This window comes from Oncorhynchus mykiss, chromosome 12 (assembly GCF_057628025.1).
Source record: "Oncorhynchus mykiss isolate SJ-2025 chromosome 12, ASM5762802v1, whole genome shotgun sequence".
Classification (NCBI taxonomy): domain Eukaryota; kingdom Metazoa; phylum Chordata; class Actinopteri; order Salmoniformes; family Salmonidae; genus Oncorhynchus; species Oncorhynchus mykiss.
Window position 1 is genome coordinate 43,801,231 of NC_143033.1, and position 22,335 is coordinate 43,823,565.

Consider the following 22,335-nt stretch of genomic DNA (forward strand, 5'->3'; position numbering starts at 1 on the left):
TGAATCTTGATGTCAAGTTAGCATTGTGACAGCTACATCAGTGTCTCTTATAACCTATAAGCCAGTCTCCGAAAAGTGGAGGAGCACTCAGAAAAAGATAGCCTTTCCTGACATTACAGTTTACCCTTAAAAGCATTCACTGGTGGTACAGTGGACTGAACAAAGAGCCAGAGCTATTCAACCATAACCTCAATCAAAATGGGACCGTGTCACAGGAGTTATTCCACCTCAAAGGAAGATAGTGTATTAAATAGGCCTTAGTTTGCTGTTTGAGCCATGGGTGCATCTAAGGGCCACCGTAGCCTGCTCACCATCAATACACTCGGATAAGTTCAGCTAGAACAAGGCCTACTCAAGTTGGGGGTGGACGTAAAGTAAGAACAAAGAACAAAGTACACTAAACATTACTATGGTTGGTTGGAGTACATTCAGATGAAACCATTTCTACAGATCATAAACATGGGGTTTTAGAATGTGGTACAGAGAGAGCAAAACATGGTTGCAAACCACAGATGTGATCTGAAAACTATGACCTTGAGCGTTGCTAGTGCAGATCCAAAGAGAAACAGCCACAGCCACTTTCAGGAGTCTCTTACCAGAACACACATTTCAGCTTTTACTTTACACCTGCTCTTCACTCAAAAGCTCACCCCTGACAGTGCAAAGCACTGAAATTCTGCAAAGATCCGGAAACTAGTCTTTGAAATATTTTTTATTCTTCAAAAAGCAGAAGCACCAGGAATAGCACCTTGACCTAAAAACAGTCAAAGTGTGAAGGGGAGCGAGTTGAGCAGGGAGCTACTATACAAGAAGGGACTTCTGCAAGCTAGCCTTAAAATGTCTCCCCTTTCTATGGTCATGTGTAGATGGGATACAGCTATTGTGAAATTGATGTCCAAAGTGGATGTTTTAAAAAACAAACATTTTAACAAACCCTAACCCTTTACCTAATTATCCTAACCTGCTACATTAATTATCCTAACTTACTGTATAATTTCTCCTTAACCTGCTACGAAAACCCAATTTTGACAAAAGCTGTGACAATAGCACTTTCTATGTCCCTCCTCAATGTCACTCTGGAACAGGCACCAGAGTGAGGTAGCAATAAACATTGCTCAATTGAGTGCTTTTCCACTAACAATATGTATAATTCCTCTCAAGCCACTTCAGGTAGTGAAAATGTCATCCATTTCCTACAACTTCATTTGAATGAGACATGGAAATATAGTGATATTGAATGATATTATTAGGCATTGTATGTTCCACATCAGGGACACTTGTTCCCCATCTCTAGCAAACTCAGCTGATTAAACTAATTGCATTCTCAAATGAAAAGTTGTTGATTAGTTGGAGGTGTGTTAGATGGAGCAAAAGTGTGACACCACAAATCAGGCCCCTGAGGAATGGAGTTGCCCATCCCTGTTCCACATTTTTTTGAGGAAGTGTAATGGCGGACTGACAAGCTATTTACCAAGAACAATGTGCCCCATCTATGATGCTTTTCCTCTCACCAGCAAGTGACAGGCAAGGTATCTGCCAAACCAAAGAGAGGTGTCCTCGTGTTTCGACATCTCCAATATGTCCTGTCAAAGGACACGTTTTGTTTTCTCTCCCTATATTTCTATTTCCAAGAAGACAGTGAGATGTATGTTCTTTTTGAGAGGAGCCCAAAGAAATGTGGGTTCAGTACCAGAAAAATGCAATTCACCTCATGGCTGATGTATTGATTGCCTTTGTACCTTGAACACTATTTGAGAAGAGTGCAGTGCAAGGCCTAATCCTTGTCTTTGTGGAACCCTTGCAGAGAACAAAAAGGAAACAGTCAGCACAAATATAAGACTGACGCAGTCAGTCAGGAAAGCTAAGGCCAGCTTCTTCAGGCAGAAGTTTGCATCCTGTAGCTCCAACTCCAAAAAGTTCTGGGACACTGTGAAGTCAATGGAGAACAAGAGCACCTCCTCCCAGCTGCCCACTGCACTGAGGCTAGGTAACACGGTCACCACCGATAAATCCATGATTATCGAAAACTTCAATGAGCATTTCTCAACGGCTGGCCATGCCTTCCGCCTGGCTACTTCAACCTCGGCCAACAGCCCCGCCCCCCCCGCTGCTCCTCGCCCAAGCCTCTCCAGGTTCTCCTTTACCCAAATCCAGACAGCAGATGTTCTGAAAGAGCTGCAAAACCTGGACCCGTACAAATCAGCTGGGCTTGACAATCTGGACCCTCTATTTCTGAAACTATCCGCCACCATTGTCGCAACCCCTATTACCAGCCTGTTCAACCTCTCTTTCATATCGTCTGAGATCCCCAAGGATTGGAAAGCTGCCGCAGTCATCCCCCTCTTCAAAGGGGGAGACACCCTGGACCCAAACTGTTACAGACCTATATCCATCCTGCCCTGCCTATCTAAGGTCTTCGAAAGCCAAGTCAACAAACAGGTCACTGACCATCTCGAATCCCACTGTACCTTCTCCGCTGTGCAATCTGGTTTCCGAGCCGGTCACGGGTGCACCTCAGCCACACTCAAGGTACTAAACGATATCATAACCGCCATCGATAAAAGACAGTACTGTGCAGCCGTCTTCATCGACCTTGCCAAGGCTTTCGACTCTGTCAATCACCATATTCTTATCGGCAAACTCAGTATTCTCGGTTTTTCGGATGACTGCCTTGCCTGGTTCACCAATTACTTTGCAGACAGAGTTCAGTGTGTCAAATCGGAGGGCATGCTGTCCGGTCCTCTGGCAGTCTCTATGGGGGTGCCACAGGGTTCAATTCTCGGGCCGACTCTTTTCTCTGTATACATCAATGATGTTGCTCTTGCTGCGGGCGATTCCCTGATCCACCTCTACGCAGACGACACCATTCTATATACTTTCGGCCCGTCATTGGACACTGTGCTATCTAACCTCCAAACAAGCTTCAATGCCATACAACACTCCTTCCGTGGCCTCCGACTGCTCTTAAACGCTAGTAAAACCAAATGCATGCTTTTCAACCGATCGCTGCCTGCACCCGCATCCCCGCCTAGCATCACCACCCTGGATGGTTCCGACCTAGAATATGTGGACATCTATAAGTACCTAGGTGTCTGGCTAGACTGCAAACTCTCCTTCCAGACTCATATCAAACATCTCCAATCGAAAATCAAATCAAGAGTCGGCTTTCTATTCCGCAACAAAGCCTCCTTCACTCACGCCGCCAAGCTTACCCTAGTAAAACTGACTATCCTACCGATCCTCGACTTCGGCGATGTCATCTACAAAATGGCTTCCAACACTCTACTCAGCAAACTGGATGCAGTCTATCACAGTGCCATCCGTTTTGTCACTAAAGCACCTTATACCACCCACCACTGCGACTTGTATGCTCTAGTCGGCTGGCCCTCGCTACATATTCGTCGCCAGACCCACTGGCTCCAGGTCATCTACAAGTCCATGCTAGGTAAAGCTCCGCCTTATCTCAGCTCACTGGTCACGATGGCAACACCCATCCGTAGCACGCGCTCCAGCAGGTGTATCTCACTGATCATCCCTAAAGCCAACACCTCATTTGGCCGCCTCTCGTTCCAGTACTCTGCTGCCTGTGACTGGAACGAATTGCAAAAATCGCTGAAGTTGGAGACTTTTATCTCCCTCACCAACTTCAAACATCTGCTATCTGGGCAGCTAACCGATCGCTGCAGCTGTACATAGTCTATTGGTAAATAGCCCACCCATTTTCACCTACCTCATCCCCATACTGTTTTTATTTATTTATTTTTCTGCTCTTTTGCACACCAATATCTCTACCTGTACATGACCATCTGATCATTTATCACTCCAGTGTTAATCTGCAAAATGGTAATTATTCGCCTACCTCATGCCTTTTGCACACATTGTATATAGACTCCCCCTTTGTTTTCTACTGTGTTATTGACTTGTTAATTGTTTACTCCATGTGTAACTCTGTGTTGTCTGCTCATACTGCTATGCTTTATCTTGGCCAGGTCGCAGTTGCAAATGAGAACTTGTTCTCAACTAGCCTACCTGGTTAAATAAAGGTGAAATAAAAAAATAAAAAAAATACAAATAAATAAAAAGTCAGTACAAATATACAAATAATCACATTATTTAGGGAGTCACTGGGAACAGAATGGCATGTGATGCGTAAGCCCGTGTCACTCCCTAAAATGCTGAAGCACCGTTTAGAATTTGTTGGAATTTTGTGAACTAAATGCGTGTCAAATGTCACACCATCACTTTAGTCAACAAGCCAGAGGAATGTCTAATGATTTGGTGACTCTTCACTGAGTCCCACCTCCCCCCGAGATGCACACCTACACACATACCCACGGAGAGGTTGGAGAACAGGATTAACCACAGTGCAGCGCCCCTGGAGCAGTTTAGGTATTAAGTGCCTTGCTCAAAGGCACAATGGCAGGAGATGGTGACGAGGCCAGGACACTAATACCAGCAATCATCTGATTTTCCACCCTCTCCCACCAGATTTTTCCTGACAACAACCTGCGATTCTTACCAACAACTCTCCCGTTGCTGGCCGGCCTCTCTACCTGCCATCCACTGCTGTATAGTTCAACAAGCAATCAACTTCAAAGATTAGTACATTCCCACTCAAATAAATGTCCTCCAACATTTCCTTGAGGAGTATTGACAGCATGTGTTCTTACAAAAAATGTTTTAAATTCTCTAGTACAGCCACTATTGAAGGTTATTAAATGCTTCTCAAATATGCCCTCTGGTGGTCAAACTAACACTAACTAGCATTAATTGTACCAGTGGTTCACACTTAAATAACATGCCATAAAACTCTGCAGCACCATGCAAGCTGCACTGCAGTACACTTCAACTTTTAAGGATGAACCACTGTACATGTGCTACTGTCCTGTCTAGCAGTCAAGACTCACCCAAAACTGACTTTCCCATCTCTCATGAGGCAATATGGAAGGCCCAACAGGATGATCCTGGAAGATGGAGAAAATATGGTCAATCCTACCACAAAGCTGACCATCATTGAAGACAAAGTCTACCGAGTTGTACAGTGACCTCACTGAACACACTACCAAATGTACATACCTGAACCTCTATGCCTTCAACTGCTGCAACATTTCCATGAAGACCCATTAGCTAGTCATTAGGGAAGGTTCAAAACCTACAAGCGGTTGCAAGCATTACTATACTGGCCACATCTGAGCATGGATGTGAAGTCACACATCTGAAAATGTCAGGTTTGTCAAATGTACAAACAAGAAGGAAAAAAGACTGCTGGCAAGTTGCAGCAAACTGTGGTTACCCGACCTTGGGAAATGTTGGGTGTGGATTTGATGGGTCCATTTCCTAGAATCTCCAATCATAATGTGTACATGCTTGTTTTTGTTGATTAATATTCCAAGTGAGTGGAGCTCTTTGCCCTTCGTCAGGCTACAGCGAGGACCGTCTCTAGCATCCTCACGAAAGAGAATCTGACTCGCTGAACCGAGGTTCCCAATTTGTCTCTGATCTCTTTGAGACCTGCCAAAGATGGAACCTGAGACAGATGTTGACCACGGCCTATCACCCACGGACGAACCTCACCGAGAGGGTTAATCAAACCTTTAAGACAATGGTTGCTTCCTATGTTGGGACCCAGCACAAACACTGGGACAAATACCTTCACGGGTTTTCGATTTGCCCTGAATTCTGCTGTGCAAGAGTCCACTGAAGTCACCCATGCAGAGCTGAACCTGAGTCGTCGCCTCTGAGAATCCTTGGATATGGTGCGACAGCCCGAGCAAGTTACTCCAGACTCTGCATGGTATGCCATATTCACAACTTGAGAGCTCTTATCTCAAAGAACATGATCAAGGCACATCTCAAGCAGAAGAGAAATTATGATAACAAGAGTCAAGACATGCAGTTCCAGGTTAGTGATCAGGTGTGGCTTCGCTCTCATCCATACTCAAAAGCTGAACAATTCTTCTCAGCCAAGCTCACTCCTAAATTGCAAGGACCATATACAGTGGTTCTTCCTGTAAAAGTTGTGTCATACTGCAGCACACCTTGCGGGCTACCGCAGAATTATATGGCACGTTATTTAATTGTCAGCCATTGTTACCATTAGTGCTAGTTTGACCACCAGAGGGCACTAGAGAATCTAAACTTTTTTTGTAAGAACATAGTGTATTGGATTTATTTTAAGATGTGTAGCTTAATTAATTTGATTAATATTATACTGTTTCTATTCCAAGAAAACGAAAAATGAAACCCTTAGGGTTTCCGTCAGGAAAATATGGCAATATACAACATGACAGTCGGGAGTAGGCTACAGTACTAAGTGCATAACATTTCCACACCCTAATTGCAATCTAAACAATACCCAAACGGAGATTCAGTGAAAATAATAATCTTGTTGATTTATCAAGACCAGTCCTCGTGCTCATTTCAGAGTAGCGCTGTCTTGACCTCTGAATGCTGTCTCTTCCATTCATTTTGAAAGAGTATTTTCCGGTAACCAACAATTTGTTTACCTTCATTAGCCTACTTTGTTCCAATATTTCTGTCATTCAGTGATATTTATTCCAATAGTAAATCGTTATGGATCCAAAACAAAATAAACATCTGCATTTTGAAAGAGTAATTTTGTCATTGTATTATTAACGAAAGCATAAAGATGCTGATGAAGAAACCTGACCATTCTGCCTGCCTTAGACCCACTCCAATTTGCATACCACCCCAACAGATCCACAGATGATGCTATGGAATTGGAGGAGATTGAGCACTGCAAGGTCCTGGATATCTTTGAAGAGGAAAACGATGAGACTTTTCTCGGTTTCCCAGACCAAGATGTCCCTTCCAAGGCAATGGTCGGCTTTTTCCAAGGGAGGGGGCGTGTGACTGCCCTGAATTTGTCTGAACCGTCTCAGTACTTCTCCTTCAAATAGGGCGCTTCCCCTTTAATTCCCTATTAAATAGCCAGCATCAGCTGCGCAAAAGTGGGTTTGTGACAGTGGCCCGAGAGGGGAAGTGTTCTACCCTCAGCTTGGAAGCTCGTTGAGACCCAGTTTGTTTTGTTTGTAGTAAAGTGTGTACTGTAAACGTGACGCAGGATCAACCACTATTGGATTTACCTATGTCTATTGTTGGACTACTGATTTACGTTGGTCTCTGCTGTTTCTTCATGGCCTTTCCCTGCTGGAGATCTGATGGCAGATTGGATTGTCTGACTGACTACAACTTTTTACATACGGTATTTCCATTTGTTTTGGTGTGATTTATACCGTGATGATTTTTGTGTTCAGTTGTAGTGAAGACTACAGAGATGTGAGACTCTTTTTATAGTTGTGTGGTAAAATAGTTTATTGCAATCTGATTGTATTAATGAGAACGTAATTACACATCACTTTATGAAAGGACAAGGTCACTTGGGATCACTGTACTCCTTACCGGGCTGGACTCTTTTGGGCCCGAGGTACGGGGCTTTTCTTGAGGAACCAGAGCTCACTGTTATGTTTTTGATCATTTATTTTGGGTAATACAACTAATGCAAAAGAACAGTTGTTTTGAAGTTATTTCCATTGTTTTAAGGAATTATGAAAATAGTATTTCCATACTGACTTATACATGAGTTCTTTGTATTGGTGTAGACTTGACGGACCAGACTGGACTCATTCCCTCCCAAACAAAAAGGAGAAATCTATATTTTCTCTGGTAGGCACAATCTACCTGGCACCCCTACAAACAATAACCTCAAGTCAAAACTGTTACAGTATAGTACCAGTCAAAAGCTTGGACAAACCTACTCATTCAAGGATTTTTCATTTTAGAAAAATATTGAGGACATCAAAACTATGAAATAACACAAATGTAGTAACCAAAAAAGAATTAAAACAAATCAAAATATATTGCCTTGATGACAGCTTTGCACACTTTAAATTCTCTCAACCAGGTTCACCTGGAAAGTTTTTCCAAAAGTCTTGAAAGAGTTCCCACATATGCTGAGCACTTGTTGGCTGCTTTTCCTTCACTCTGTGGTCCAACTCATCCCAAACCATCTCAATTGCGTTGAGGCCAAGTCATCTGATGCAGCACTCCATCACTGTCCTTCTTGGTCAAATAGGCCTTACACAGCCTGGAGGTGTGTTGGGTCATTGTCTGTTGAAAAACAAATGATCGTTCCACTAAGCGCAAACCAAATGGGATGGCATATCGCTGCAGAATGCTGTGGTAGCCATGCTGGTTAACAGTGCCTTGAACACAAAATAAATCAGTCACCTGCAAAGCACCCACACCATCACACCTCCTCCTCCATGCTTCATGGCGTGAACCACACATACGGAGATCATCCGTTCACCTACTCTGTGTCTCACAAAGACACTGCAGTTGGAACCAAAAATCAAATTTGGACTCTTCAGACCAAATGACAGATTTCCACCGGTCTAATGTCCATTGCTCATGTTTCTTGGTCCAAGCAAGTCTCTTCTTCTTATTGTTGTCCTTTAGTAGTGGTTTCTTTCCAGCAATTCGACCATGAAGGCCTGATTCACACAGTCTACTCTGAACAGTTGATGTTGAGATGTGTCTGTCACTTGAACTCTCTGAAGCATTTATTTGGGATGCAATCTGAGTCTGGTAACTCTAATGAACTTATCCTCTGCAGCAGAAGTAACTCGGTGTCTTCCTTTCCTGTGGCGATCCTCATGAGAGCCAGTCGTCATTGCGTTTGATGGTTTTAAAACGTTCAAAGTTCTTGAAATTTTCAGTATTGACTGACATTCATGTCTTAAAGTAATGAAAGACTGTCCTTTCTCTTTGCTTATTTCAGCTTTGCCATAATTGCCATAATATGAACTTGGTCTTTTATCAAATAGGGCTATCTTCTGTATACCACCCCTACCTTGTCACAACACAACTGATTGGCTCAAACGCATTAAGAAGGAAATAAATTCCACAAACTAACTTTTAACAAGGCACACATGTGAAATGCATTCCAGGTGACAAGCTCATGAAGCTGGTTGAGAGAATGCCAAGTGTGCAAAACTGTCATCAAGGCAAAGGGTGGCTACTTTTAAGAATCTCAAATATAAAATATATTTTGATTTGTTTAACACCTTTTTGGTTATTACATGATTCCACATGCATTATTTCATAGTTTTGAAGTCTACAATGTAGAAAATAGTAAATAAAAAAATAAAAAACCTGGAATGAGTGGGTGTGTCCAAAATTTTGACTGGGACTGTATTTATCTGTTTGTCTGTTTACTAGATTTGGTATTTACAATTTAAAGTAATGCGTCCCATCATACAAAGTTTGACGATCACTAACTGAAAAAAACTTAAAAAAACTGCAACACCGCTATTTTATCTTGTTTTGTCACATTGGGCTTGTTTTGCTAGACATTTGCCATGAATAATGTATCACGTGTCAAGTTAATCCTTAGTTCCCTCCCGTATGAATGACAAGTGCCCAGAAAGTGTGTCAGCTACACTTTGTTTGTCTTGGTTCTCCCAGCCTGTAGTAGTTCTTCGAGTTAGGGGTGAATCTTCCAATATTTCTGGAGCTAAAAAAATACCTTCAGTTTAGGAACTAAATTTGAGCAGTCATGTCACTGCAGAACTTCATCTGACTGCTCTTATCATTTACCATGGCACAGGTCCGTTCAATTTCTATTCCTAGATTCTAGTAAGTGCATGTGTCAAAATTGAATAGAAACTGATATTCAATTGAAATCCTCCTATCGAACAGACTGTAGTCTACATGGATGTGACACATCCTCTGCCAGTGACACAGTTTAAACCCACTTGATACAGTCAAATTGGTGTACTAATACCTGTATTTTCCAGATATTGCCTGTCAGTCAGGCATTAACAAATATATATTGGGTTGTTGTCCCGGCAGGAAATAGCACATAATCTAAAAACATTTGAGTTATCCAGTCTACCGACAGAAAAGAACACACCAACACAACTGGAGGCTGCTGTATCAAAGACAGCCCACTCTCTTGCCCTCTCCAACTGTGCAACCCAAATCTGACTATATATAAAATGTGTATCTCATATTTGTATTCACTGTACCCCCTCCATTGTGTGATTATCTACCCCACTGTGTGTTAGCTATAATGACCTGAGGGGTTTTACCAGCGGCAGCCATTTATAGTAGATGACGTGTTTCAAGTAATTGGTAAAACATATCGTTCTATCAATGTTTTACTTTGAATAGTAAGTGAGCATCAATATTCATGACAATCATATCTTTATTTTGATGAATCGACTGTATTCAATTTTCTTATCTTAGAAGGTTTTACATACAGATTTCACTAAAAACGTGCATCAGCGGTGCTTCTTGAATTAATTCAACAGTTAAAAATAAAGGACCCTTTTTTTAATTCATTAAAACATCCTCAATTAAAGAAAGCTGCACGAGTGTGATGGATCATTCAAAATATACGCATATTTACTGGTAGTCATATAGGCCTATTTACCAACCATATTTTTACAAATGCGAATAACCAGCCGAGTGCACAAAAAACACTTTCAAAGCCAATAAAGTGCTTCCTGTGAGGGTCTTTCCTTTTATATTGCACAGTCTGTCACACGGCCAATAAAGAGATCGGCCTGTGTGAATGTGACCCAAATGACCCTTTGGGCCCTGGTCAATAGTAGTGCACTATGTAGGGAATAGGTTGTGAATTGGGATGCACCCTGTGTATGTGTTGCCACCAGATTGGAATTCTCCAATCTTTTATATGAGGTAAAGCATGTTACATTTAGTTATAATAGAGCTGTCCCTTCCCTTCACTTTTGATGGAGGATTTCAGAGCTTCAAAGGATTCTTAAGTCAGCAGGCTGCTATGCTGAATCAAAATAATTATCTTGTGTCTAGCTGGCTGTATTAGCCCTATATTCTTAACCTAGAATCCCAGCTGCTTCACCATTGGAAGCCAGGGGAAAAGAAAATATTATTACAGAAAATGGAGATTACCCCCTGGTGGTATGGTCTTCGAGATTTTGATCTGTTATGTAATGAAGCCCTTACCTGAACAAGGCCTTATGAGACACTGAACCCAATTATTTCCAAGCTCAGGCCCGTAGAGATTACTAAAACCAGGACATCTCAATTAGCAAACTAGGATATCCACCAGAATAACAACTACAGTCATCTTGACTGTGATTGCCAACAAAAATATTGTTTCATTGCACATCCAGGTGAAACCAATCATTCCAACGCTGTAACATCTCATACACAGCCACTTAAGTCATAAGCAATCCAGTTTATTTTGTCCAATGTGACAAGACAAGATGTTCTTGCTCCTCAGTGAAGAAATATACATGAATTAATCTTCTCAAATGTTGGCTCCACAGCTGCGGCAACATTGTTTGCATCTTGTGGAAATGTCAGATGATTTGACATGCAAATGATGACCTCTTCCAGACATTGATTAACATGTAAATTTGGTAATCAAGCACGGCATATTTGCGGCATCTGCATTTCCACTGATGCAATTTGCCTTCTATCATAAACAGGCCTGCGTCATTCCTTTGAGCGAGATAGCTACTTTGCAGAGAATTCCCCCTTCCTTTCTCAGACCCATTAAATAAGTACTGATGATCTTAAAATGTTATCTGCTTAAGGCGTATCCCAAAAACTTGCAGCTACTAGAGCAAAGGATCCATATTTCATTATTGATTTGGATTTTTAGGAATTCTCTGTTTTTTTTAGGGGTGTATTTTTTAGACTTTATTTTACAAATTTAATATTTATATAACTAGGCAAGTCAGTTAAGAACAAATTCTTATTTACAATGACGGCCTAGGAACAGTGGGTTAACTGCCTCGTTCAGAGGCAGAGCGACAGATTTTTACCTTGTCAGCTCGGGGATTTGATCTAGCAACCTTTCGCTTACTGGCCCAATGCTCTAACCACTATACACTCTTAGAAAAAAGGGTTATTTGACTGTCCCCATAGGGGAACCCTTTTGGGTTCCAGGTAGAACCCAGGGTTCTACATTGAACCCAATAGGGTTCTACCTGGAACTCAGAAGGGTTCTTCAAAGCGTTCTCCAATGGGGACAGCCAAATAAGCCCTTTAGGCTCTAGATAGCACCTATTTTTCTCCTGCAGACAACAACCAAAACTCTGTGGCAGTTACTTGGGATCCTTTAAATGAATTTGAACGGTTCATCTGGGTAGATACTTGAGGTGTTATGGCTTACACTCTATCTTATTCATCATAAAGCAGTGATCTACTGGTGTGGCACTGTATTTCAAATGAGGTCATATCTGAAGTCATTCAATCAAACACCTTAAGTAATTTTGTCGACAGGTTGGCCACATCGCATAAAATACAGTCAATGATCCCTTTACCGTTAGACAATACATTAGAATGTTAACTCAAGCCAAAGCACAGTTTAAAGGGATTATCTCAGGCAAATCCTATCCTTATTCAGCTCAGACTAATTCATGCTCTAAATCTCAATTTAATGAGTTTCCATAATATGACGTATTGAGAAAAGAAAGCGTGCGGAGGAATTAGACCAAGTTCAAACTGCAAGCACTGAGCGAATTGGAGGGAAAAACAACAACTATGGGAAAAGAGACCAAACAACATACCGTGCAGTCCTGTAGCCTCAACATTCTCATCTTCCCTCATAAATGCGGTGACAGTGATGAAAGCTCGGAAGTGCTGTGTGTGGGGATTATGACAAATTGGCTTTGTTTCTCCTTGACCTCCTCTCCTTATCACACACAACGAGCAACTACTTAAAGAATATATATAGATATAGACGTTAAATATCCTCCAGTAACTCTTGCCTTTCCAAACCACTTCGAGCTTGGGCCTTTCAATCAGCGCGTCTAGCATCTTGGCATAAACTCACGGCTACATTTCCCTGCCCCCTCTACAAACATCACCGTGGAGATGTTTTCCTCCCACTTCAGCAAAACCGGCTTGAAAGAATGAATTAGCACATGAATAGGAAAGACATTGATGTACTTAACGGGCTCTTGATTTAAAATTGGCAAGCAAGCATTTAAAAGCTTGCGACGTGTAAATTTGTGTAATTGCTTCCCATCAACAATCTCTGCGTCTCCACCCCAGCAACCCTAACAGTTTGTAGGCATCGAAGACACCAAGGCAGGTTGAGAATCCAATCCCCCAGAATGACAGTTCTTCAAAAAGCCCCCCCCCCCCAAATAACAACTCAACAAATCCTTGATGTCTACGTCTGATTCCCTTGCTCAGGTGATGCGGCCTACTCTTTTGAAGTGGTGAAGCAAGGAGACTATTTCATGATGCGATGCAATCTCCCATCAACAAAAAATCTACATTGTGCCATATACAGTCATGAGGGACTATGACACTAAACCACCAAGACAGAACACACTGAATTGGAGATAAGGCATAAGCCATTTTCCATTTCAGAATGTCTGGCTATGGCCTTAAAACAATCAGTTGCAGATTAAAGAATGCCTTACTGTGGGTTCAACAGGAATGTTTATGTTCTATTGAAAGGACAGATGCAATTTCATGTGAACACGTTAGAAGAACAGCTTGTGTCAGTTCTAACATGTCACACCCTGATCTGTTTCACCTGTCTTTGTGCTTGTCACCACCCCCGTCCAGGTGTCGCCCATGTTCCCCATTATCCCCAGTGTACTTATACCTGTGTTCTCTGTTTGTCTGTTGCCAGTTTGTTTTATCCATCAAGCCTACCAGCGTTTCCCCCTTGCTCCTGTCTTTTTCTAGTTCCTGTTTTCTAGTTTTCCCGGTTTGACCATTCTGCCTGACCCCAAGACTGCCTGCCGTTCTGTACCTTGGACTCTGATCTGGATTACTGACCTCTGCCTGCCCTTGATCTGTCGTTTTGCCTGCCCCCTGTTCTAGTAATAAACTTATGTTACTTAGACACTGTCTGCATCTGGGTCTTCTCCTAACATGGTTAACACCTCAGATACAGTGTAAACATTCTGACAGGACCGAGAGTATGCCTTTTATCAGCAAAAAAATACAAATGATCTTGAACCACAAAATACATAGATTGTTATTAACCTTTCTTCCAGGCTATTAGATAATCGCCGTACCTATCAAGTTTTTGTTTTAATATAATAATAACACCGTTTGACATTTTTGTTTTAAGTGGCCAGACTGAAAACATTATTATTATTTTTTTAAATCCTTTATTTCTTTTCCCCTAACCCTTCCACCTTTCCCTAATTGGAGTAAATTAATGGACAACAATACTTAGGCTTCTACTTCCAGCTTATACATACAGTACCAGTCTGGACACACCTACTCATTCAAAATCAAATCAAATTTTCATTGTCACATGCGCCGAATATAACAGGTGTAGACCTTAAATTGAAATGCTTACTTACAAGCCCTTAACCAACAATGCACTTTTAATATTTAAGGAGCAACAATAAAATAACAGTAGGGAGGCTATATACAGGTGGTTCCGGTACAGAGTCAATGTGCGGGGGCCCCGGTTCGAGGTTATCTGTAGGTAGAGGTAAAGTGACTATGCATGGACAATAAACAGAGTAGCAGCAGCGTAAAAATGGGGGGTGTGGTGGGGACAATGCAAATAGTCCGGGTAGCCATTTGATTAACTGTTCAAGAGTCTTATGGCTTGGGGGTAGAAGCTGTTGAGAAGCCTTTTTGACCTAGATGGCAAGTTCTCCGGTACAGCTTGCCGTGGGGTAGCAGAGAGAACAGTCTATGACTAGGGTGGCTAGAATCTTTGGCAATTTCTTGGGCCTTCCTCCGACACAGCCTGGCATAGAGGTCCTGGATGGCAGGAAGCTTGACCCCAGTGATGGACTGGGCCCTCTGTAGTGCCTTGCGGTCGGAGGCCGAGCAGTTGCCACACTAGGCGGTAATGCAAACAAGTCAGGATGCTCTCGATTGTGCAGCTGTTGGTGATGAAGACACCAATGACACCAAGGAACCTCCTTTTTCTGTAGTCCACAATCATCTATTTTGTCTTGATCACGTTGAGGGAGAGGTTGTTATCCTGGCACCACACTGCCAGGTCTCTGACCTCATCCATATAGGCTGTCTCATCGTTGTCGGTGATGAGGCCTACCACTGTTGTGTCGTTGGCAGAATAAATGAACTTTTAACAAGGCACAGCTGTTAATTGAAATGCATTTCATGAAGCTGGTTGAGAGAATGTCAAAAGTATGCAAAGCTGTCATCAAGGCAAAGGGTGGCTACTTTGAAAAATCTCAAATATAAAATATATTTGATATTTGTAACACTTTTACTACATTATTCCATATGTGCTATTTCATAGTTGTGATGTCTTCACTATTATTCTACAATGTAGGAAATAGTAAAAATAAATGCCCTGGAATGAGTGGGTGTGTCCAAACTTTTGACTGGTACTGTACTATATACACTTTACGGACACAGTTTATTTTACATTAGTTATCTTTTTTGTTTCTTTTTAGTCCCACCATTCAGCTAGCCTCATCCCCTCCCATCTACCTCTGAAAACCATCCCATTTTTATTCCTAATTGCCGTACATTTTTCTGTGATATTTCACAAATTTTCTGAACCTTTCTATTCTCATAGTTTCTACAGATTATAAATTAACGGTAAACATTTGTGCTAAGAGTATTTTTGTTCAATTGGTTATAACTTTTCAAATCACCCAGAAGTGCTATACGAAGAGTTAGCTTCAGGTAAATGTTGCAGTTCTTCAGCCATTTCTGAACCTGTGACCACAAACAAGTTACATATAGGCAACACCTCCACTCAGCCCCCTCCTGTACCCCCTGTTCACCCATGACTGCATTGCCACGCACGCCTCCAACTCAATCATCACATTTTCAGATGACACAACAGTAGTAGGCCTGATTAACAACAATGATGAGACGGCCTACAGGGAGGAGGTGAGGCCCTGGTAGAGTGGTGCCAGGAAAATAACCTCTCGCTCAACGTCAACAAAACAAAGGAGCTGATCGTGGACTTCAGGAAACAGTAGTGTGAGCACACCCCTATCCACATCGACAGGACCGCAGTGGCAAACTACCTGCCCTCCAGGACACCTACAGCACCCAATGTCACAGGAAGGCCAAAAAGATCATGAAGGACAACAACCACCCAAGCCACTGCCTGTTCACACCTCTATCATCCAGAAGGTGAGATCAGTGCAGGTGCATCATAGCCTGGTTCCTCTCCTAGGTTTCTTCCTAGGTTTTGGCCTTTCTAGGAAGTTTTTCCTTGCCACCGTGTTTCTACACCTGCATTGCTTGCTGTTTAGGGTTTTAAGACTGTCTCTGTACAGCACTTTGAGATATCAGCTGATGTAAGAAGGACTATATAAATACATTTGATTTGATGATCAAATCTGGGACTGAGAGAGTGGAAAAAGATATTCTATCTTTAGGCCATCAGACTGTTAAATAGCCATCACTAGCTGGCTTCCACCCGGTTACACAACGTTGCACCTTTGAGGCAGCTGCTCTACATACACAGACTTGGAATCACTGGCCACTTTAATAATGGAACACTAGTCACTTTAATAATGTTAAAATAATGTTTACATACTGCTTTACTCATTTCATTTGTGTATATACTGTGTTCTATTCTATTCTACTGTATTTTAATCAATGCCACTCCGACATTGCTCGATCTAATATTTATATATTTCTTAATTCCATTATTTTACTTTTAGATTTGTGTGTATTGTTGTGAATCATTTTTAGATACTACTGCACTGTTGGAGCTAGGAACACAAGCATTTCGCTACACCCGCAAAAACATCTGCTAAATATGTGTATGTATTTGATTTGTAATTTTGGAGTGTCACAACTCCACCAGTCCTATTTATGATGTAATTTACAAAGATTATACTGTCTGTGTGTGTGTGTGTGTGTGTGTATATATATTAAAAAATATATAATGTAATGTTTTTATCAATTACTAATATTTAAGTTAACCATAATATTTATTGTGTTATTTGTTCTGTATTTTCTGGTCTTTTACACTGAAATTGCAACCAGCTTTCTATGGCTTGTTTTAAAAATAGAGATATTTTGGAGATGTTGTAATCTAAAGAAAGGGAAAATCTGCCAGAGAACCAGTTCGGATTTAAGTATAGTTTTTGTATGACTAAAGACTTTAGTATGAGGTCGTGCTTTAATATTTAGTCATTTTTGCCCTCAGAATTCATTATATAAATAGGCCTGACTTGCCGTTCCAAATAAAGTGGAATATTTTTTTGCTCAATTATAAAAATGTAAAAAAGTTGTTAGGCATAGGTAGGGCCATAAGTAAATATGTAAACTGAGATATGACTAAAGAGTTAATCAGGGTAATTTTTCAAAAAATAGACTTGTTGGCATCAACTAGAGGCCCTGCAAAGAAAGGGTTATGCTGCTGATGTGCCTGTTACACAACACACATTTTTGTACAAAGATTCTGCTAACTAGAACAGTTTCAATGCAGAATTATATATATATATTTTGGCCTCTTGTGCCATAATGACAAGGAATGCATGTATAGTACAGACACTTCTATAGTCCATGTTTTCTTTTATGGATATTGGCCTTGTGTCTAATAGCCCGGAGGCAAAACAAGACTAGGAGAGGATTGTGAACATGTCAACAGCTACAGTACATTATCTCGGAAAGGTATGTAGCGCTAGAGGCAGCAAAATTAGCACTTGGCAACATTGACGGTCTGGGGAGTCTTTGATTAGGACTGCCAGCGTTGCACCACTCTAAAATGGTAATGAACTCATCGTTATCTGATCACACCTGTATTCACAGGTCAAGCCATTAGATGTCAGTCAGTCAGTTGAGGATCGCTAAACACAGCCCTTATACATATTCAATATAATAGCCATGAAATACTCAATCATTCTCATTAACAACTAAAACATGGTTATTATAAAATAGCAGCGGCTTGTTTTGGCAGATGATTAAGTTGAATACATTTTCAAATGCATTTTCAATACATTTTATCAATTTAGCAGACACTTTTATCCAGAGTGACAGGCACAGTAGTGCAATCATTTTGAGATATGTAGTTGCCCCACCTAACTATCTCACTCATAAGTACATTCTTCCTCAATAAAGTAGATATTAGCAAAGTCAGTACCAGTATGGGGGGTGGGCGAGGGGGGTGAAGTGTTTGTGTTAGTTCACAAAAGGCAAAACAAATGTGTGGGTGCTGTGGGATTATCTAAGATACTCTTTGAAGAGGTAGGTTTTCATACGTTTTCGGGAAGATGGGGCAAGGACTCTGCTGTCCTAGCTTCAGGGGGAAGCTGGTTCCATCATTCCACCAATTTTGACTGGGTTGAGCAGGAGCTTCCCTTCTGTAGGGGTGGGAGGAGCAAGAGACCAGAGGTGGCAGAAAAGAGTACCAGAAAGCGTACCTTTTGTGTACACACTACGGTAAACATTCTGTTGTGGGCTTCAAAGAGCACACGCATATATACATTTATTTTACTACAACTTTAGTGGAAAATGATGTCGCTGCTTCATGTTGACAAGACATATTGATAAATAGCCGAATGTCAAAACAGTTTAAAAGTGTCCAAATCAACAACCAATATGCAAAAACAGTTTGATATATTGAAAACATAAACATAAAATGTACTGTGTACACATACATGTGCAACAATAGTATCATATCACTTGCATTTTTTTAAACAAGCATCTTATAAACTGCACATGCACCAAAAACCCTGTAGTGTTAAGTGGCAATAACTCATAACTCATCAATTGGGGGGGGGGGGGTTACGCGCTGTTGAAACTACCACCACTCAAAAATAACATGGTAACTGGATATAGGGGGGAGATGAGATTGCACATCCTGTTAAAATGAACACAGCTCAAAAACCACACAGAATCTGGGAATAATGTGTACATCACTGGTTAGAGGGCAATTTGTAGAAGACAGCTACCTACATTTTTGAATTGTTGCATTTTTATTCAAGTGGGTCGCCAACACGGTAAGTGTAACGCAACACTATTTTTGTTAATCACTTCCATTGATATCACGCTGAAATCAATAGAATAGGGGGCAAACATTTGGGGTGTAGAGATGTTTAAACAAACACTATTCAAAGGCCTCACTGAAGCTTGGAATAACCTATACATGGTTGCTTAGATGAACATTTGTACAAGGCTTCATCTATATTTTGGAATGGCGGATGTTGATATCGGGAGGCTGCCATCATGGCTGCCATCATGGGAACAAACAACTTTTTCTGTTAACCTCCACGAATCACAACCCACCATAAGAACAGTGGGTTGGCTCCCATCTAATTAATAGTTTGACTTTCAAATCAGTTTATTGGTTTGTGGCCAGCTACTTGTATAGAGAGCCCAACCTGAAATATCTGTTCGATTTGAGAAAGAAAATGATAGCTGCGTCCTAAGTACTACGACCCCCCCCCCCCCCCCCCCCCAACGCATATGGCAACATCAACTGTACAAAACCAAAGATGTTCATCTGTTTTAAGCAACTGATCTTGTGTCATCGTGTTAACTATAGGGTGTGTAGTTTCCCCTAATTCTATGTGGTCAAATACATTTACATTTAACATTTTAGTCATTTAGCAGATGCTCTTATCCTGAGTGCATACATTTTCAAACTTTATTTCATACTGGTCAGCTTGTGTATTGTAGTAACACATGTTTCCACATCATGGAAAGTAGCTTAATGTACACTACCATTCAAAAGTTTGATCACTTAGAAATGTCCTTGATTTTGAAAGAAAAATACTTTTTTTGTTGCATCCCGGAGTCTCCTCTTCACTGTTGACTTTGAGACTGGTGTTCTGTGGGTACTATTTAATGAGCTGCCAGTTGAGGACTTGTGAGGCGTCTGTTTCTCAAACTAGACACTCTAATGTCCTCTTGTTCAGTTGTGCACCGGTGCTTCCTACTCCTTTCTACTCTGGTTAGAGAAAGCCAGTTTTATTGCTTCTTTAATCTGCACAACAGTTTTCAGCTCTGCTAACATAACTGAAAAAGGATTTGCTAATGATCAATTTGCATTTTTTAAATGATAAACTTGGATTAGATAACACAATGTGCCATTGGAACACAGGAGTGATGGTTGCTGATAATGTGCCTCTACGCCTATGTAGATATTCCATTAAAAAAAATCAGCCGTTTCCAGCTACAATAGTCATTTACAACATTAACAATGTCTACACTGCATTTCTGATAAATGTGATGTTATTTTAAAGACAAGGACATTTCTAAGTGACCCCAAACTTTTGAACGGTAGTGTACGTTAATTATATATGGAAAAGTAATTCCATTTCTTAATTTAGGATGAAGCAAACTCAGAATTTTTTTCTTTATACTTTCATATTTTTTTACTTTCATATATACTTTCATATTTTTCCTAAGCACAATTTTAACAAGACATTCTAGGCTAGAGCGTCCATAGGGTCTGTGCAGCCGGCTGAACGTTTGACGTCCGTAAGTTTATATTTCCACAGGTGTGTTTGTCAAATGCCCTGCGCTTTAGCCAGAGCCATTTACTGTGGCTGTAGTAGGTAGGTGGAAGTGACTGCAGTAGAAAGGTGGTGTGCGCAGTGCAATTGTGGGGGGGCACAACCCATCATAAGGTTGCTTAATAATGAGGATGTTGCCCCCCCCTCGCTGACACCTTCCCATTGCTTCCCTCCCACATGTGACTTTTTCCCTCTGTTCCTCTTTGATCTGCCTTTTATTAGAGTTTACACATTTACAAATGTAAATACACATGCACAGTCGCCTGCTAGGAGCACTCTCAATTAAAGCACACAGAGATCTGAAAACCTCAATGTCAGATTATGATCAGCGAGGTTTGAAAAGACATCAACTATTCATGTTGAAAACCCACATAAAAAGACTGACTGCGATGACTATGATGTGAAACAAATTATGCCCTATTCCCCATTTAGTGCCCTATTTTAACCTGGACCTTGGTCAAAAGTAGTGCACTAATAGGGACTAGGGTGTCATTTGGAATGAAGCATGACGCCTATAAATCACTCTGATGAATTATTCCAAAAAGTCTGTTCTAACGAGCACATCCTACTCCCAACACAGTAGCAAGCATCCCTCTCTGAAGTAGAAATCTAACAGCTCTCTCCACTTATGAGGATATGTTTCACCACACAACGTCAGGTGTTTTTGTTAATATCTAGAAACCCAGAGGGTTAGCCAATAGCCAACTACTCCTACTGTTTGAGTCATGGGCTGGCAGTTTCATTCTTTTGGCAGTTATCATCAAGAGCTAAAGTAAATAAAAAAAATTTCATGGTGCATTTTGTCAAAATGAAAGGATCCAAGTATAATCTAGTGCTGGACCTGTGCAGCAAAGACATTTGAACATAACTTTTTTATTTTAACAAAATGTGTTTTTTGGCAGAAAGGCCTTCTGGAACATGTGAACTTTAATGTGCCTTTAATAACAAACTTGTATGCTATCTGTTAATACAAATACAATTCTTAAAATACAAGCCTATTTGGTTTAGCCAGAGAAAAAGTCAGCAACCTTCCAGCTAGCCATGATTGGCTGAGATGAGTTGGCTGGACCTGCCGAGAAATGAGTTTGGATTGGTCTGCCACACTTCTGTCTATTTGAGCTGGTCAGTATGTGTAGGTAATCCTGTCTAACGCGGCTTTAAAAAAATATTGCGTAGTAGAACTGCATAAGTGTTGCTCTCCACTTTCTGGATGACCGAGTTTTGAAATCAGTGGAATTAGAGCATGATGGCTAAGGAGATGGAGAAAACACCTGTCTCCGGATTGCATCTTCAAACTAAGGGCAACCATGTAATCCGTGACAGAGAGGGAGAAGCATCCAGCCATGTTTACAGGTAAGATAGCTACATTTTCAGATTTTACGCGTTTGAAGTCCACAATTTTATTATTTTTTAATTTCACCTTTATTTAACCAGGTAGGCTAGTTGAGAACAAGTTATCATTTGCAACTGCGACCTGGCCAAGATAAAGCATAGCAGTGTGAACAGACAACACAGAGTTACACATGGAGTAAACAATTAACAAGTCAATAACACAGTAGAAAAAAAAGAGAGTCTATATACATTGTGTGCAAAAGGCATGAGGAGGTAGGCGAATAATTACAATTTTGCAGATTAACACTGGAGTGATAAATGATCAGATGGTCATGTACAGCTCCTTCGTTTTTGTTGACGTTGGGTGAGAGGTTATTTTCCTTGCACAACACTCCTAGGGCCCTCACCTCCTACTTGTAGGCTGTCTCTTCATTGTTGGTAATCAGGCCTACTACTGTTGTGTCGTTTGCGAACTTGATGATTGAGTTGGAGGTGTGCGTGGCCACACAGTCATGGGGGAACATGGAGTACATGAGGGGGCTGA

At 41.1% G+C, this 22,335-nt stretch overlaps 1 protein-coding gene across 9 annotated transcripts in view; it reads right to left on the reverse strand.

Annotated features, from left to right (window-relative positions):
- LOC110538899 (opioid-binding protein/cell adhesion molecule) overlaps nucleotides 1-22,335 on the reverse strand; it is a 564,414-nt gene that overhangs the window by 66,444 nt on the left and 475,635 nt on the right. The window lies entirely within an intron of this gene.